This window comes from Triturus cristatus, chromosome 7 (assembly GCF_964204655.1).
Source record: "Triturus cristatus chromosome 7, aTriCri1.1, whole genome shotgun sequence".
NCBI classification, from domain to species: Eukaryota; Metazoa; Chordata; class Amphibia; order Caudata; family Salamandridae; genus Triturus; species Triturus cristatus.
The window spans coordinates 1,440,638,243-1,440,650,664 of NC_140590.1; the positions used below are offsets into that span (position 1 = coordinate 1,440,638,243).

Sequence of the window (12,422 nt, forward strand, 5' to 3'; positions counted from 1 at the left end):
TGAAAGATAGTGTTAATGCAGTGAAGGACTTCTGTCCAATGTGCCCGTAGATTCGGCAATTTCACAAGAGGTGTGTAAGCGTGCCAGGCAAGTCGCATCCTCTCCCAACACTCCTGAGACTTAGTCAAATACCAATAATAGATCTGGGTGGGTGTGTAATACCAGTAATGTGTGACCCTGATCATGGCTTCCCATCTGGTGGCACAGGTCAACATTGTATGGTTATGACGGTATATAGCCTTCCACTTTTTGTCTGTGAATGTGTGCTTCAGCTAATTTTCCCATCTCTTCTGGGCAGCTGTTCGTGCTTATGGGATTACTCCTAGAAGTAGCTTATAGAGATAGGAGATCAAATGTTTGTCAACAGATTTGGTGAACAGCCATTTTTCAAAATGGATCAGGGATGGGCCTGGGGTCTTCTTATCTCGAGCTGTGTTACCAAGTAGCGTATTTGCATGCAGTGCATGTCTCCCTGTCTGGGATGCCATAGCCTCTCCGTAGCTGTTTAAAGGACTGTAACCCCAATGCTTTTACAGTTTGCTAGTTGCGAAGCCATAAATGCGTTACCATCTTTGGCTGGTGAGACATTGGCGTTGCCTAGTATACGAGTCATTAGGGAAGGAATGGACGTCAGGCTCAATTGAAGTGTGGTGCCATCCAAGGCCAAGACGATGGGCCGCTTTACAGGGGGAGATATATACTCTCCTGGGTCTGTGCCTTTTGGGCAGCCAGGGGATCAATCAATCAATCAGTAATTTGTAGAGCGCACTACTCAACGTGAGGGTCTCAAGGCGCTAAGGGGGGAGCTGCTATTGCTCGAACAGCCAGGTCTTGAGAAGTCTCCTGAAGGTCAGCAGGTCCTGGGTCTGTCGCAAGTGGATGGGGAGGGTGTTCCATGTCTTGGCGGCAAGGTGGGAGAAAGATCTGCCACCGGTGGTCATTTGGTGGATACGTGGAACGGTGGCGAGGCCGAGGTCAGCGTAGCGAAGCTGGCGGATGGGAGTGTAGAAGGTGAGTCGTTTGTTGAGGTATGTAGGTCCGGTGTCGTGGAGTGCTTTGTGAGCATGGGTGAGGAGCTTGAAGGTGATCCTCTTGTTGACGGGAAGCCAGTGCAGGTCTCTCAGGTGGCGGGGATGTCGAGGACGAGGCGTGTGCGGAGGCATTCTGTATGCGTTGAAGTCTTTTCTGGAGTTTAGCCATGGTTCCTGCGTAGAGGGTGTTGCCATAGTCGAGCCTGGTAGTGACGGAGGCCTGGGTGACCGTCCTTCTGGTTCCGGTGGGGATCCATCTGTAGATCTTGCGAAGCATGCGGAGGGTGTTGAAGCAGCAGGAGGAGACGGCATTGACTTGCTGGGTCATTGACAGGGATGAGTCCAGAATGAACCCCAGGTTGCGTGCGTCGTCGGTGGCTGTCGGCGCAGCTCCCAGTGACGCCGGCCACCAGGAGTCGTCCCAGGTCGGAGGGGGTGGAGCCAAGGATGAGGACCTCCGTATTGTCCGAGTGCAGTTTCAGGCGAGTGTTCTTCATGCTGATGACTGACTGATCCATAAATCCCCACTATTTTTCGGAGGTCTTATGGTGCCATTCCACAATGTAGCACAATTGAGTGTCCGTATAGTAGTGCCTGAGGTATGGGATCCCCATTTCGCAGTCTGACGACAGGAACATATTGTTGCTGACTCGGCATTTGGGGTTACTTTCCTTTCCAGATGAACCCCTCTAATACATTTTGCTTCGTGAGTAGCCTGACCCAAGATGGTTGCAGAGGGAACACCTGCATGACATACAGTATTTTCGGCAGAAGTGTTATCTTAATCGCTGCCATCTGCCCTAAGTATGAGAGACCCCCATCTGCTAGCTCTGTAGGTTCTTACGAGTTGTGTGGAGAAGATTAATATAGTTCTGGTCTGGTGTGCATTCAACAGTTGAGCACCTTTTTATAACCAAGTAGGTGAGGTGGCGTTGCACCCAGGAGAGAGAAGAGGCTCAGCTCTTGAAAGGTAGCCTGTTTCTCCACCACGGGTATTGAGTGCTAGTACCAGCAACTTTTGTGCCGTTACCTTGAACGCTGAGAATGTCCAACTTCCATAGGAGGGGCAGGAAGGTGGTTGGTCAATGTCAAAAGGACATCCTCTGCATAGAGTGCTATTTTGTGTTCTCTTTGTCCAGATGTAACACCGGTAATGTGTGTGTTTCCCTCTGCTAGGGGTTCCATGTAGAGAGTGAAAAAAAAGAGGAGACAGCCTTAATGGGTACCCCTCTGTATCACAATGGAGCCTGATGTCATCACATTGAGTCGGACCCGAGTATCTGGTTGATTTTAGGCTGAACATCCATGTCTGGAATTTAGGAAGCATTTCACTTCTAGATAGAACTTCTCTAAGAAAGGGACACAGTATGATAGAAAGTCTGACAATTTGGCGCAGGAGGTTTGTGCATAATGTCCAGAATGTGTTTCGTGTTATCTGAGCTTCCTCTGACCTATAAGGTCTTGCATATAAGACGCTAGTCACCGGGCCAGGATGCCTGTGAAGATCCTTGCTTCTACATTGAAGAGCGAGAAAGGGTGGTATGATGAGCAGTCAGAGGGGTACTTGCCCGTTTTGGGAATCACCATGAATAGGGTTGTCTGCATCGTTGGGGTGAGCATTGCCATGTTTGCAAAGGAGTTGTACAACTTAGTCAGTGTGAGTGCAAATTGTGTTCTAAACTTTTTGTAGAAGGCTACTGTGAATTGGCTTTCCCAATGAGTAATTTGGGTATGCCAGTGATGACTTCTTCTGTCTTTATGTCTCCCTCAGTTTGTGGTGTTGTGAGGGATGGCAGTCGAATCGCGCCTAAGTATGTCTGGGTGGCCTCAATGGGGGAGGGATCTGTGGAGTAAAGTGTGGAGTAGTGTATGCAGAACTCCTCTTCTATTTCCTCTGGGGTGTAGGCAGTGTCCCCTGTGTAAGTGGTGATTTGAGCAACATTAATATCCCTTTGCTGTTTTACCCTTTTACCCTGTTTACAGTTTACTAGTTTACCCGCCTTATCCCTCCGGTATAGAGTATATATGCTTAGTGTGTAATGACGTGTATTTTGTGGCATTCCAGTCTAGGGCGTCCACCTATTGTCTCGCTGCCGTAAGTTGATGCCAGATCATATGTGTGCATGATCTTTTCTGTTGAGCCTCAAGGTTGATCCCTGACTCTTCCAACTCCCTATATTTTGCCCTCATATCTGTATGGAGTTTGGTTGCAATGGATATATATTCTCCCCATAAAACTGCCTTAAAGGCATCACATAGGGTAGCAATTTGCAAGACTGATCCCTCATTTTCGACCATGTAAGATGTAACACAGATGCAGAGAGATTCCACAACCTCTGCCCGCCCCAAGAGGGTGTCATTTAGTCTCCAATGCCGGGAGTGTGGAGTTAATCCAGATCACTAAGCATGAGCAATACTGGAGCATGGTCAGACAGGGAGATAACACCTATATTAGCCTGCTGTACCCTTGGCATAAGTTGTGTCATGCCCAGATAAAAATCCAGTCTATTGGAAGTCTGATGTGACGCTGAAAAAAACGTATAGCCTCTGGTTGTGGTATGGTGGGTTCGCCATATATCTACCAACCCAGGGTCTTTGAGACACTCACCGGTGGCCGCTGAGAAAGATCCCTTATGCGCAGTTCTGTGCACTGATCGGTTAAGATCTGTGTCCATTACTATGTTGAAATCACCTCCTAGGAGTATCTCTGCATCTGTGGTTGTCAGAGTCAGAAATAGTGCCTTGTGGAGGAAGCCTTCTTGGTTTTCATCAGGGGCATATACATGACAAAGTGGGAATGATCATGTATGGGGCAATATGCTTATCGCTAGCAATCTGCCTGGGATTTCTGCCACAGTGGCAAGTATTTTGACAGTGAATGTGTTTGCTAGCATTATGGCCGGTCCCCCCCCGCCCCCTTTTTAACCACTCCAGAAGACAGGACCTGTCAGGAAAACCAGTGTGAACATAGCTGGGTTCAGTCCTTCTTAAGCAGATGTGTTTCTCGCAATATACATATGTCACATCCAGAGTCTTTAAGCATTCGTAACACTGAGTCGCTCTTTGCTGGGGTGCTAAATTTCAAGCTAAGGACCCGCCGGGTTAGGCATGAGTGGAATTGCCCGGCATCCCCATCTGTGGGTGGGGATGTTGTTACGTGAAACTAGGACCGCGTGTTTATTGGCGAATATATAATAGGAATCATGATGTGGTTCCCCAGATCCCCTAATAACATAACAAGTATTAACAAACTTTTACTTACCCCAACTGGAGCAATCCATACAAATTGTGAGTCAGTAGTATGTACTTATGGCACATGGTCTAGGGACCAGGCATCCATGTGTCACCGGCCCCCTGGTAAGCTGTAGCATAACGCTTATGTTCAGTGCCCACAGCAGGGAGGTGCCAAGCCGGTGATCATGTTCTCACAGTCCGGCCTCCTGGTTGTCAGCCTGCAGCTTGTTCAGGAATGCTTGTCATTCTTTCTGTATCTCGTCCTCTGCGGGTTTAACCATTGATGCCTTCTGTGACATTCTGGTCCACTTCCCAGTTGTTGCGGTGGGTATTCTGTCTTGGGCGGTGTGGCTGGTTGTGCTGTTGGTTCGGACAGTTCCGGAAGGCCGATGATTGTGGTCTTCTCTGCAAGGGGGCAGATCCCGCATGCCTCACCATGCCAGGTGAAGAGCAGTCAGAAGCTATGTGCTGAGTGGTTCATTACTGATTTACTCGCAAGGAAATTAATTAGCGGTTTGAGTTGCTGACTGCGCTACATTGTGCCATGTCTTGGTAGAGGTGTATTGTAGTGCCTTAAAATTCGATGGCAGTCATTTGGCGAGCGGCTTCCATTATGGCTTCCTTCTGGCGGTAGTAGTGCAGACAGGTGAAAACGCCTGGTGGTGATCTGCTGGCGCTCGAAGCTCTATGGACCTTATGGATCCTATCAAGTTTCAAGTACATTTCAATGTTCCCATTTTCCATCCCCTGGGGGACTCCTCGGATGCAGATGTTAGATCTTATAGATCTGTTCTCCAGGACCTTCAGGTGAGCCTGCAGCAAGAGGTTCTGGTCTTGCAGGTCAAGTTCCTGTGTGTTGGCATCTAGCTCTTCCTAACCTGTGTCACTGGCATCCTCCAGGGTGGATATCCTTTATCCCAGGTCTCGCAGGTTTGGCCGCATATCTTTCGTGTCCTTTGAGATTTCTGTGTGGATGAGAGTAATGCCTTGACAAAATTTATCGAAGAGTTCCACCATGAAGGCACTAGTTAGTGGGGGCTCCACCCTTGTAAGTGAGGTGCCACATGATTAGGATTCTCTGCTTTCCTCCTTTTAGGGGCTCTGCGCGCACTGGCCATCTGCTTTCTTCGAGGGAGCCCTATTAAGTCTTTTATGGTTGAGTCTTTTCCGGACCAGTGGGCCGCATTGCCTGCAACGGATTAGGTGGTGTGTGCGTCCCTTGGGGTGACAGAGGCCTGTCTCTACCTCACTCCGCAAACTTCAGAATGTGTAGTTGCTTCCTCTGGGGGCTGTCAGAGAGTAGGGTCAAGCCCAGGTCTGGTTGAGCTGTAGACTCACCGCTGGACAGCAAGGTCTCTGACTGGCACCTTGACCAGGCCCACGGTACTGAAGAGGGTGCCCAGCAGTCAGGCAAGCACTGGTTCTCAACCCGCAGGGTGACAGCACAAACCCCGGCGATGTTTTGTCCAGTATCAGGCTCCACCAGGTTCAGGTAGCCCCCAGTTGCTTCCGGATCATTAGGACCTTGCTCCTGCAGAGTTCTTCTCTCAGGAGCCTGCTGGGGTGTCTCTCATTCCCTGAAGCAGGCTTGTGCCTAGAGTGCAGGGCCCCCAGGATTCCTGCCGCGGCTCCAGCCCTGCTCACAGGTCAATCCAGGGGCAGCTGGGTTGAGGGGCAGAAGCAGGAGCAGTAGTTTCACTTTCCGGGGATTCAGCTCTTTGAGATGCGGGTTCTACAGTTGCGCCCAAAGCGAGCCCTGCCTGCTCACCCCTTGGATGCTTCCAGTTTGGTCGAGCTATTCCTCTCACAAGCTCTGGCAGTTGCAGGGTTGCCGCCCTGGTCCTTTGCGGAGAGAGAGTAGTCACCTTCACCCAGTAGAGGGGAAATCCTCCTCACTGCAGCATCCGCTTCTCGTAAGCTAAAGTACAGGCTGCGTGGTCCGGCAATATGAAAATTAGAGATGTCCTGTTTCTGAATGATCTAGAATGTAGCAATATACAAAAGACAGTAGGCTACAGAGTCAAAGAGATGGGAGTCCATTTCTTTGGAATATAATGCCCTCACACACCCAGTTGGGTGTCATGCTTCATCATCGGGCTGCTCCTCGTCTGGCCGGCGCTGCAATGCCTGTCGGGCTCCCGATGAGGGGCACTTTGGCGGAGATCTTTTTCCAAATAGCCGTTTGGTGCCGTGGGGGTAAGAGATTTAGTGAGTGTAGATGAATGAGTGGTATGTGATGTTTATGTGAGTTAAAACAGGGTTGGGAGTACCAGCAAAAATAATTTTAATTGTGGGGTCACCTACCCTGATTAAAATAAAGAGGTAAGGCGCAATGCTAATTTAATGTCTTGGGTGTGGCGCTCTTCCGTGTGGTTGGTCAACATGTTTCTTCGCAATTCTACAAGTCTAGAGGCGATTAGTCAGGACCTAAAGTTAAAAATCTATCTACACTAAGGTGGACCGAAAACCAATAATGAACTAATGTTTGAGATTTATGCCACCATGACTTACTCTGTCCAATGACTGGTAGTACTGGTTCTACCCTATTTGGGAAATACTACTGCTTCATCAATCCCCGGCAGGTCAAGATATGAGGAACTTCCCCATATAGTTTGCGTAGTACGCAATATGTCCAAGGACCTACCCACTGCTGCCGGTACCAGGAGCCATTTTCTAGCGGGAGACATGTGGCAGTGTGGGGATCATTCCAACAGCTGCTCTGTGGGTGTCAGCCATGCCAGCATGACTCACTTCACTTCAGCGAGGGCTCCAGCTAGCAGGCAGGGGCAGCCAAATCTGGGAACCGATAGTCTGGGCACAGAATGGAGGAGAAATACTCCTACCTTGCCACCATCTTGGCCACACATCCCTCTATGACCATTTAAAAGACTTGATATCAACAGATCTAGCGTACAGCTGCACTGCCAACCCATGCCTAAAAATATATAACAAATAAGTCCTTGCTAGAGTCTTACAGTAATCACCATACTAGGGGAGTAAAGGTGGGACACAAAATGGCAGGCAATACAGATGTTACAAGAACCAATGTAACTTAAGCGTCTGCTGAAAGCACCCAAAATCTGGGACAGAGGTCAAGCTCAGTGACCAGAGGGGATTAAGGGTGTCACAGCATAGTGTAACCCACCAGTCAAGGCCTTTATCATAAAATCCATATCATTTAATCAATGGTCTCTCGGTTTAGAGGTGGCACACTAGATTAGTTTAAATAATATTTCTTTGAACAAGCTTAGCTAAGGCCTCACATGTACTTACAAAAATTCTGTTGCTCAAACAAGTTGAGTAGCATCGTATCCACTGCTATGTGTGACTCGAAGGTAGTTAAGTTATGTCTCTGTACCCTCTGTTAACCAGTATTGGAAAATTGGCTGGGGGTGTAAGAAATTCTTCTCTCCACACATTTATCAAAGTGATGTTTATGGAGAAGAATTGTCCTCAGCATCACCTGCGTCTCCTACCTCCTCACAATCTCACCAAATGAAGATTAAAACCTTCTCTAAGGTAAGTTGCTGGGAAAATCCATGGGCACAGTACACCAAGGAAAGTAAAGAAGAGTAAGAAAAAATAGTATTTAAGGCAAAGGAAGTACAATTGTATATAATCTTTTAACTGGTGTCTTAACCACACCTCCCTGTGGCAATGTCTTGATGTTGATCTATATAATACAAAAATAGGGGTTAGGGAGTTTAACGTGGCCCAAAATACACCCTCTCTATCCTAACTAGCCACACAAGACTATCTATCTGACCCTGGGAAGATAACTAGGCATATCAGCTAAAAGCGGTCCGAATAGGGGATTTTTCATAAAAAGGACTTTCTGTGCATCCTGATGAATGCCCTGGCCTTGTAGGGCCCCGCATTAATCGCAGGAACAAGGTGACAAAACTACAAGGATCAAGGATTATAAAGGACCCTTACGTCCTACTGGTTTCTATTGATGCGACTGAGAGGTAGGTGGCAATAAAATCCAACGTTACTTGGATGTATTTTTAATCCTTCCTTTTGGTTATGGTCCCAGTGCTCCTAACAAGAAAAGAGTAATTAATTCAAAAATAATAATCTTGCAGAGAGATTCAGGTGGAGCCCACCACATCCTCCAAAAATTCGGGGACGGTGGTGAAGGGGCCCCATGATAAAGCATGCTATCTAGGTGAATGAGGGCCTATGTCCTTTTTAGGAAACATTGTGTAAATAACTTACATCCAGAGCATTTGTAACTAATACACTTAGTTATCTTCCAAGTACCAGATACCCTTGTGTGGCTAGTTACTTTTTATCTAGCTAGTTGCAAACTACAGTTCCAGCATTTTTTAGAACCCTTCCTCTATTGCCTTTGGGTCACCAAGAAGAGATAGGATGGAGCGTGCTCTGGACGCAGATAGTTGTGGTTCCCTGCCCCTCACCTTCCGGGTTCCAGTATAATACATTCTTAAAACCTCTCAGAAATCTTAGTTTTTCCAATTTGGTCTTAAACCATCACACTAAGGACTGATTCATAAAGATCCCGCACACTTGTAGCGAAGGCTCCACAGTTGTGGCGGGCTTTCTACACTTTAGGCAGAATCTCCGCAATGAGAAACTGCAATGCGGCGATCCTGCCACGAATGCAGAGATGACTGGGTAGCCTCTGCCACATATGCCGAGGCTCTTTGTGAATCAGGCCCAAACAGTGAAGTACCTGGGGGGGGGGGGTGGTCGGCACTGTTTTTGGGGGATTTGGAGGTGAGCAAGTCGTGTCTGTTGACTATCCCCATCCCCTTGTCCACGGAGAGCAGGTCGTCTGTCGGCCGCCCTCCCCCCAGAACAAGTTGTCTGCTGGCTGTCACCCCCTCCCCCGCTCTTACCTGCACCGGGCGGCAAACGTAGGGTCCGCCCCGGGTGGCAGGAGTTCTAGCTATGCCACTGAGCCAAAAGATCTGTTATTTAGAGCTAGGAGCAAGATCAGAAAGCTCTTATTGCATCATAACCAGCCAGGTCAAATCCATTATTTGCATATCCTATTTGACTTGTGCTACTCATGCATCTGTCTCTTTGCCATATTTTTACATTTTGTTTCAGTAGTGTCTTGAAAGACTGTTCTGTATTTTGACATTGTAATTAAAAATAATCGATGCCAGATAATCTCTGTAGATCTTTCTGCAAAAATACCCAAAATGTGTTTACTAAATTAGACAGCATAGCAAACATACAACGTAAGCTAATGTACCAAACATACAACATACTTCATGCACTGTGGCCAAGAGAGATGGGTCCCTATGAAGTATAGAAAACTGAAGATATCCAGTGTTGCCTTGATGCAAAGCATCAAGGCGACATGCACAGAAAGACCAGTCAGCATAGCCCCTACCCTGGTTATTAACTAGGGTTTCGGCAGGACTATGCAGTGTCCAGAGTCCCCTAGTCCTCAATATTATGCAAGAACTTCATAGTCTCCCACCTAACGTAAGAAAACAGCCACCATTGTGTTACCCAAATCTTGATAAAGTGTTTCATGATGCAGCCATCTTCTTTGCGGGTCACAACTCTGCATTTTGTGGCTGATGTCCTCAACTGCTGGGGTCTCTGCAAACAAGACCCGCCCCTCATTTCATGGGTGTTTGTTCAGGATTGAAATACGCAGTACCTAGGGGCGAAAGTTATTCCATGCCAGGGGAGGCTGTGTCACCCAGCTCTTTATAGCCCTCCTTTCTATTTCCCACAATACGCTCAGCAGTCTGAGAGTGCAATGGGGGTGCTTCATGACCCTAACAATCACCGACACAGGAATAGGCTTGTAATGCCAGCGGCTATAGTTTGCAACGCTGTGCTTCATCTGAAAGTATCTAATTGGGCAAGGCCCTAGGCCGTGTTCCAATCCGTCCTCCCCACTCACCCAGCGAAACACCGCATGATTCCAAAACCATGGCCTGATGAACGGTATAGGAGACCTTGTTATTCGTCTTCAATTAGAGATAGGTTCAAGTGTTAACAAGCATTGGCATAGCCAATAGGTCTCGCCTTTGGGACCTTATAAGTGTTTAGCCATGACACAGTTACATAACTAAACACTTATAAGGTCCCAAAAGCAAGACCTATTGGCTATGCCAATGCTTGTTTTAACTGCTAGAATCTATTGAAGCCTCACGGAGAACATCAAAGCGGCCGCGAAAGTGAAAGAAATTGCAGTAAAGCACGACGCGCGCGCCCGCGCACATGCACTGTAGCTCTAGCCTGGCCTGGTAGCACTTTTTGGAGTCCTCACAAAATCTCTAGCCAGACCAGCGCATGCGCTGGGTCAGGGGAGACCTAAAAATGATGTTTAAGTTTGGGGTTACGGGAGTAAGGGTTAAGGTAGGATAAGGTTTATTGAGGGAATTACGGTAAGAATGGGGTAAGGGTGTAGGCTTCATGTTAAGGCTAGCATCATGGCTTCATAAAGGTTAGTTAACGGTTGATAAGGCTTAGGGTCATAGTAATGAATGAGGTTAGGCTTAAATATAGGTTTAGGGTCAGGGTCAGGGCGGAAGCCATCGAAGCTGCATTGTCCAGATTCTGATATGCATTCTTTACTATACTAAGTTGACTGATGCCAAAATGAAACATTTGTAGTTATAGTTTGTTTATTACCATGTTCTTTATTATAGCATTCTTCATTTTAATTTAGATCTGTCTTTACTGATCAAACTATGTAAGTTGCAGTTCACATTTTCCAACTATGGACCTTCTGCAACTCGATTAGAAATAACTGGCTGTTATTAAATTTATAATCTATGCAGAAGGAAATTTCACACAAAGGATCATGCATCTGTGTCTCCTTATTTGAAAACTGAACATCGAATATTTATCAGCTCAATTTTTTAAAAATTGAAATATAAAATAAAATATAGGATGTAAATACTGCTCCAGTTGTTTTACTCTAGCTTATAACTATATCATATTTTTCAATTTGTTTTGGAATTGCCAAAAATATTAGGGGCATATCTACAAGGACGGCGATAAAGCGCGCTTAGCGCTTATCTATTTATCGCCGTCTATCGCTTGATTATATCGCCCTGTTAGCGCGTTATTTACAGCGCGTTTACCAAGGGCGATATAATTGCCAGCGATAACGGGGAGATCGCTGTTTTGCAGGGAACATCGCTGGTTTTCCAGCGATGTTCCCTGCAAAACGGCGATAACCTTGCTGATACGACCCACAGGGTCGTAACAGCACAATCCACTCCCATTATAGGTATGACTAAGTCTGCATTTCAGCAGACGTTTAGTTTTTGGATAAAACAGCGGTTTTCTCCAAAAACTAACGTGTGCTAAAATGCTGGGGCAGCCTTGTAAATATCGCGATGTGGACATCAGCGATATTTACAAGGTTGTCCTGCCCAGTGTCGCCCACTTTGCATGTCATTAGAGATGCAAAGGGAGGCGTCGGGTAAAAGGGTGCTAACATGTGCTAATGCATGTTGTCACCCTCTTGTAAATAGGGCGATATTTTTATCTCCGCTTTTTGGGCTTTAAAAGCCAAAAAAGCGGAGATAAAGCCCTTGTAAATATGCCCCTTAATCTTTCTGGGAATGAGTAAAAGAGTTACTTAAACGCTGTGGCTTTAACCAAATCACATGGGTTACTATTACCAAACTCAATGCTATTCAATTTGTCAGCCTGGAGTAGGTACATGCAGCATTCAGTGATGAAAGGGGGAATAGTACCTGTAGGGATGCAACCCCTTGCTTTCAGGTTGTGCACACATCTAGGCAGTAGGCACCTTAAGCCACTGATGTGTCTTGCTGCATTAAGTATCTGTCCAGCAGTATGGTTCCCTTGGCAATCAATGAGTTCTGTATCCCACAGGTAGTTCAGAGGCACCCCTCAAGTTGAGAATGTTGTCACTGATCGAAAATCCAATACTCTTTTCTAGTCAATGTCCAAGCATTGATATCACAAGGTCTTTCCCCCTCTACAGACCATCACATTCTCTTCTGGGAGGGTTCTTTTAAGGGCCATGTAGTTTGCCACATGTACATTTGCTGCTGTCCCTTTTTTGCATAAAATTAATGGTTGTTTTTCTTTCTTTCTGTATACTAGGCCCCGTACAGCACAACTGGCAGACTCCAAGGACAGAGCGAAAAATACAGTGAGTAGACGTTTTGCACTGAAACTATTTTC

At 46.8% G+C, this 12,422-nt stretch overlaps 1 protein-coding gene across 4 annotated transcripts in view; it reads left to right on the forward strand.

Annotated features, from left to right (window-relative positions):
• EPB41L1 (erythrocyte membrane protein band 4.1 like 1) overlaps window positions 1-12,422 on the forward strand; it is a 595,815-nt gene that overhangs the window by 98,049 nt on the left and 485,344 nt on the right. For all 4 annotated transcript variants that reach the window (XM_085619170.1, XM_085619173.1, XM_085619172.1 and 1 more), the window contains exon 2: window positions 12,342-12,390. The gene's annotated coding sequence lies outside the window, so the exon portion shown is untranslated. The remainder of the gene's footprint in view (window positions 1-12,341; window positions 12,391-12,422) is intronic.